Source organism: Artemia franciscana, chromosome 15 (genome assembly GCF_032884065.1).
Source record: "Artemia franciscana chromosome 15, ASM3288406v1, whole genome shotgun sequence".
Taxonomy (NCBI): Eukaryota; Metazoa; Arthropoda; class Branchiopoda; order Anostraca; family Artemiidae; genus Artemia; species Artemia franciscana.
This window is the reverse complement of record NC_088877.1, coordinates 16,966,244-16,973,694: the sequence shown is the minus strand read 5'-3', so window position 1 is coordinate 16,973,694 and position 7,451 is coordinate 16,966,244.

Sequence of the window (7,451 nt, the reverse complement as noted above, 5' to 3'; positions counted from 1 at the left end):
AAAAAACTTGCTGCTGATAGAGAAAGTCAGAAAAGAAAGCGTGCCGAGGAATCAAAAGAACAGCAAGGAAACAGGCTTGAGGCTGATAGAGAAAGAAAGAACAGAAAGCGTGCCGAGGAATCAAAAGAACAGCAAGGAAACAGGCTTGAGGCTGATAGAGAAAGAAAGAACAGAAAGCGTGCCGAGGAATCAAAAGAACAGCAAGGAAACAGGCTTGAGGCTGGTAGAGAAAGAAAGAACAGAAAGCGTGCCGAGGAACTACCAGAGCAACGCGGAAGCAGACTTGCTGCTAAAAGAGAAAGTGAAAAAAGAAGGCGTGCCGAGGAATTACAAGAACAGCAAGAAATCAGGCTTGCTGAAGTCAGGAAGTTAGTTGTCGTCATTTTTGCTATGACGGTGACGTCATTAACGGTATTTAAGAAATTTGTTCACGAAAAAATGTTTAATTGTAAAATGACTGAAGAACCTACAATGGCAACAGCCGAGGAAGCTGCTCAAGGAGTTTATGCCAAAAAACTTGCTGCTGATAGAGAAAGTAAGAAAAGAAAGCGTTCCGAGGAATCACAAGAACAGCAAGAAAACAGGCTTGCAGCTGATAGAGAAAGTAAGAAAAGAAAGCGTGCCGGGGAATCACAAGAACAGCAAGAAAATAGGCTGGCGGCTAAAGAACGCAAAACCGCGCAGTTAGATGAAAATCCACCTGGACAGCGAGAGTCAAAACATATCAAAACTGAAAATGATAGCGATGATGATTGGGTTTGGGATTTTGACTTGGATAAGGTCATCAATGCCTACCAGATTTAAGTTAAAAAATAAAGGTTCGTCGATATGTTCTTCATAGTGACGCTGAAAAATAAAGAAGAAAAAGAAAACTGAAAAAAGAAAAAAGGTAAAAAACTAAAAAAAAACTAAAAAGAAAAAACAGGTGTTGGGGTGGCGCGAAGCGCCACCCCAACAGCTAGTATATATATATAAGTTGTCTGTGTGTCTGTGTGTCGAGTGACGTCATGATTGTGTGTCGACTGACGTCATGTTTGTCGACTGACGAAATTACAGACCGGGACATCGAGACACAAATGACGACCGGGACATCTATCTATGTATCTATCTATGTATCTGTATATATAATAATAAGTTGTTTGTGTGTTATGTCTGTTACACTATGTCTGTTATGCCAGACATATGACGTCTGAAAAATAAAGAAGAAAAAGAAAACAAACTAAAATGTAAAAACTGGGAATTGCATAAATATTTCGAAATATTTTGACAATAGACTAAAGTAATTCGAAAATCTTAAAACAGATACTTAAAACTTTGAGGTTTATTATAAATTGTTGAGCTTTAGCAAGCTTAGCACGTAAAGAGGAACTTTTTGTATAGATCTTAAAATGACAGAAGAAACAGCCAAGGAAGCTGCTCAAATAGTTAATTCAAAGAGAAATTTTAGTATAAATCCTACAATGGCAGAAGAAACAGCCGAAGAATCTGCTCAAAGGGTTAATACCAAAAGGCTTGCGGCTAAAGAACGCAAAACCGCGCAGTTAGATGAAAATCCACCTGGACAACCAGAGTCAAAACGTATCAAAACTGAAAATGATAGCGATGATGATTGGGTTTGGGATTTTGACTTGGACAAGGTCATCAATGCCTACCAGATTTTAGTTAAAAAAACAAAGGTTCGGCGATATGTATTTCATAGTGACACTGAAAAATAAAGAAGAAAAAGAAACTGAAAAAAGAAAAATGGTAAAAAACAAAAAAAAACTAAAAAGAAAAAAATTAAAAAAATAAAAATAAAAAAAAATAAAATAAAAAAAGAAAAAACCTAAAAAGGAAAAACATTAAAATAAAAAAAAAAATGTAAAAAACTAAAAGAAAAAAATACTAAAAAAAGCTAAAAAACTAAAAAAAAGAAAAAACTAAAAAAAAACTGGGAATTGCACAAATATTTCAATATATTTTGACAATAGATTAAAGTAATTCGAAAACCTTAAAGCAGATACCCAAAATATTAAGGTTTATTATAAGTTGTTGGAGCTTTAGCATGCTTGGCACGTAAAGATTTTTCCAAGTGTCAATCTTAGAATGAACATTGACAAATTGAAGAAAACAAATCAATAAAAAGAAGAAACTAACAAAAGAAAAACTAAAAAAGAAAAAAAAAACTAAGAAAAGAAAAAACTAAAAAAGAAACAAAAACTAAAAAAGAAACTGTATCTATGTATATAAAAATAAGTTGTATATAGGCATGTTTGTTTGTTTGTGGGTTTGCATTTGACGTCATCCATATCTTCTATATATATATATATATATATATATATATATATATATATAAAAATAAGTTGTCTGTGTGTGTTTGTCGAGTGACGTCATGTTTGTGTGTCGACTGACGTCATGTTTGTCGACTGACGTCATTATAAGGATTGAGCTGTATGCGTCATGAAGTTGTTTGTCGACTGACGTCATGTTTGTCAACTGATGAAATTACAAACAGGGACACCGGGACACAAATGACGACCGGGCCACAGGGAATATAAATGACGACCGGGAACCTCAAAGAGAAATTACAGACTGGGACACCCGGATACAAATCACGACCGGGACACAGGGAATATAAATGACGACCGGGACACAGGGACACAACTACAATGGGGACGCCGGGGGCACAGGCGGGATATATAAATGACGACCGGGACACAGGGATTGTTCGAATAGAAATTAAAGACCGGGACACCGGGACACAAATGACGACCGGGACATAGGGAATATAAATGACGACCGGGACACAGGGACACATCATTAGAATAATGAGGCATAGACCTGAATACGGATTGTTTTTCCCATGGACAATTATATGTTGCATGTTCAAGAGTCAGGAAACCTGACAATCTATTTATATGCAACATATGTATATATATATATATATATATATATATATATATATATATATATATATATATATATATATACTAGCTGTTGGTGGGAACCTAGCAAAACCTAGTTGGTGGGGGCGCTTCGCGCCCCCCTCAAGCCCCCCCGCGCGCGTAAGTCGTTACGCGCCATTGTAGTTGTGTCCCTATGTCCCACCTGTGAATATAGATATATATATATATATATATATATATATATATATATATATATATATATATATGTTTTTAACTACGTAAAACTTGCGAATATACAACATTCTTTGCTGTCCCATCGTCTGTGCATATAAATAGATTGTCAGGTTTACCGACTCTTGAACATGCAACGCATAATGGTCCATGGGAAAACAATCCGTATTCAGATCTATACCTCATGATTCTATTGATTGCCCTTGAGCTTTGTTGATGGTGATTGCTAATCGACCATTTCCTTTGTTGCCGTCGTCATTTATATATCCCCCTGTGCCCCCCGGCGTCCCCGTTGTAGTTGTGTCCCTGTGTCCGGGTCGTCATTTATATCCCCTGTGTCCCCGTCGTCATTTGTGTCCCGGTGTCCCAGTCTGTGATTTCTATTTGAGTGTCCCGGGCGTCATTTATATTCGTCGGGATATTGTAGGGCATCGTAGCATCGATGAGTTTAAGCAATTCTTGTCAACTGATTGTTTCGCCTATAAAGAATATTATCTCGAGGTAAGAACTGATCACCGACCACAACGATTGCCACTTTGTTGATAGTTGCGTATCAGGAGGCATCAATTCGATTGCTGTTTTTAAGCAGAAGCACTAAATTATTATTTTTGTCGAAAAGATGATATATATAAATATATATATATTTTCTTTTTAGTTTTTTTGTAGTTTTTACCTTTTTTAGTTTTTTTCTTCTTTTGTATTAATGCTAAAGCCAAGGTTCAAACCTGGAGCCTCTAGGACCTAGAACCTGAAACATAACGCTTTACCAACTCAGCTACTTCGGCGTGAATACATTCGTTTTGAGCAGCTTCCTCGGGTGTTGCCATTGTAGGTTCCTCAGTCATTTTACAATTAGAAATTTCTCTTTCAACGGTCTTCTTACAATTAAAAATTTGTCTTTGAACGATATTCTTAAATACCTGTGTCCTGGTCGTCATTTATATTGCCTCTGTCCCGGTCGTAATTTGTGTCCCGGTCTGTAATTTCTCTTTGAGTGTTTTTTCTTTTTAGTATTTTTTAGTTTTTTACATTTTTTCTTTTTTCAGTTTTCTTTTTCTTCTTTATTTTTCAGCTTCACTATGAAGTACATATCGACGAACCTTTGTTTTTTTAACTAAAATCTGGTAGGCATTGATGACCTTATCCAAGTCAAGATCCCAAACCCAATCATCATCGCTATCATTTTCAGTTTTGATATGTTTTGACTCTCGCTGTCCAGGTGGATCTTCATCTAACTGCGCGGTTTTGCGTTCTTTAGCCTCAAGCCTGTTTCCTTGCTGTTCTTTTGATTCCTCGGCACGCTTTCTTTTCTGACTTTCTCTATCAGCAGCAAGTTTTTTGGCATAGACTATTTGAGCATCTTTATTCAGATCTATACCTCATGATTCTATTGATTGCCCTTGAGCTTTGTTGATGGTGATTGCTAATCGACCATTTCCTTTGTTGCCGTCGTCATTTATATATCCCCCTGTGCCCCCCGGCGTCCCCGTTGTAGTTGTGTCCCTGTGTCCGGGTCGTCATTTATATTCCCTGTGTCCCCGTCGTCATTTGTGTCCCGGTGTCCCAGTCTGTGATTTCTATTTGAGTGTCCCGGGCGTCATTTATATTCGTCAGGATATTGTAGGGCATCGTAGCATCGATGAGTTTAAGCAATTCTTGTCAACTGATTGTTTCGCCTATAAAGAATATTATCTCGAGGTAAGAACTGATCACCGACCACAACGATTGCCACTTTGTTGATAGTTGCGTATCAGGAGGCATCAATTCGATTGCTGTTTTTAAGCAGAAGCACTAAATTATTATTTTTGTGGAAAAGATGATATATATAAATATATATATATATTTTCTTTTTAGTTTTTTTGTAGTTTTTACCTTTTTTAGTTTTTTTCTTCTTTTGTATTAATGCTAAAGCCAATGTTCAAACCTGGAGCCTCTCGGACCTAGAACCTGAAATATAACGCTTTACCAACTCAGCTACTTCGGCGTGAATACATTCGTTTTGAGCAGCTTCCTCGGGTGTTGCCATTGTTGTCCTGGTCGTCATTTATATTGCCTGTGTCCCGGTCGTCATTTGTGTCCCGGTATCCCAGTCTGTAATTTCTCCTTGGTTCTGGACTGAAAACTAAATATGCTAATCAAATTGGGAATTGCAATCTTTTAGGTTGAAAAGGCAGATCCATTGGAATCATGAGAATGCGTGGAATAAGAAAAGCCTCACCCTCAAAAGGCCCTGTCAAGATTGTTGCCTCTATTACGTTATAACAGACATAACACGTCATTTGTGTCCCGGTGTCCCGGTCTGTAGTTTCGTTAGTCGACAAACATGACGTCAGACGACAAACAACTTCATGACGACATACAGCTCAATCCTTATAATGACGTCAGTCGACAAGGCTGTTGGGGTGGCGCGAAGCGCCACCCCAACAGCTAGTATATATATAAAAATAAGTTGTCTGTGTGCGTGTGTCGAGTGATGTCATGTTTGTGTGTCGACTGCCAGCCTATATATAAAAAAATAAGCTGTCTGTGTGTGTGTGTTTGTGTCGAGTGACGTCATGTTTGTCGACTGACGTCATTAAAAGGATTGAGCTGTATGCGTCATGAAGTTGTTTGTCGACTGACGTCATGTTTGTCAACAGATTAAATTACATACTGGGACACAAATGACGACCGGGACACAGGGAATATAAATGACGACCGGGAACCTCAAAGAGAAATTACAGACTGGGACACCCGGACACAAATCACGACCGGGACACAGGGAATATAAATGACGACCGGGACATAGGGACATAACTACAACAGGCGGGATATATAAATGACGACCGGGACACAGGGATTGTTCGAATAGAAATTACAGACCGGGACACAAATGACGACCGGGACACCGGGCATAGGGAATATAAATGACGAGCGGGACACTCGAACAGAAATTACAAACCGGGATACCGGGACACAAATGACAACCGGGACACAGGGAATATAAATGACGACCGGGACACAGGGACACATCATTAGAATAATGAGGTATAGATCTGAATACGGATTGTTTTTCCTATGGACAATTATATGTTGCATGTTCAAGAGTCAGTAAACCTGGCAATCTATTTATATGCACAGACAATGGGACAGCGAAGAATGTTGTATATTCGCATGTTTTACGTAGTTAAAAACATATATATATATATATATACTAGCTGTTGGGGTGGCGCTTCGCGCCACCCCAACACCTAGTTGGTGGGGCGCTTCGCGCCCCCCAAGCCCCCCCGCGCGCGTAAGTCGTTACGCGCCATATTAGTTACGCGCCATTGTAGTTGTGTCCCTGTGTCCCACTTGTGAATAGAGATAGATATAAATATATGTTTTTAACTACGTAAAACATGCGAATATACAACATTCTTCGCTGTCCCATTGTCTGTGCATATAAATAGATTGTCAGGTTTACTGACTCTTGAACATGCAACATATAATTGTCCATGGGAAAAACAATCCGTATTCAGATCTATACCTCATTATTCTAATGATGTGTCCCTGTGTCCCGGTCGTCATTTATATTCCCTGTGTCCCGGTCGTCATTTGTGTCCCGGTGTCCCAGTTTGTAATTTCTCTTTGAGTGTCCCGGTCGTCATTTATATTCCCTGTGTCCCGGTGTCCCGGTCGTCATTTGTGTCCCGGTGTCCCGGTCTGTAATTTCTATTCGAACAATCCCTGTGTCCCGGTCGTCATTTATATATCCCGCCTGTGCCCCCGGCGTCCCCGTTGTAGTTGTGTCCCTGTGTCCCGGTCGTGATTTGTATCCGGGTGTCCCAGTCTGTAATTTCTCTTTGAGGTTCCCGGTCGTCACTTATATTCCATCTGTCTCGGTCGTCATTTCATGACGTCAGCCGACACAGAAACATGACGTCACCTGATCCACAGATCCACAGACAGACAACTTATTTATATATATATATATATATATATATATATATATATATATATATATATATATATATATATATATATATATATATATATATATATATATATATATATATATATATATATATATATATATATATATATTCACAGGTGAGACACAGGGACACAACTACAATGGCGCGTAACTAATATGGCACGTAACGACTTACGCGCGCGGGAGGGGGCTTGGGGGGTTGCGAAGCGCCCCACCAACTAGGTGTTTGGGCGGCGCGAAGCGCCACCCCAACAGCTAGTATATATATAAAAATAAATTGTCTGTGTGTGTGTGTGTGTGTGTGTGTGTGTGTGTGTGTGTGTGTGTGTGTGTCTGTCGAGTGACGTCATGTCTGTGTGTCGACTGACGTCATGTTTGTC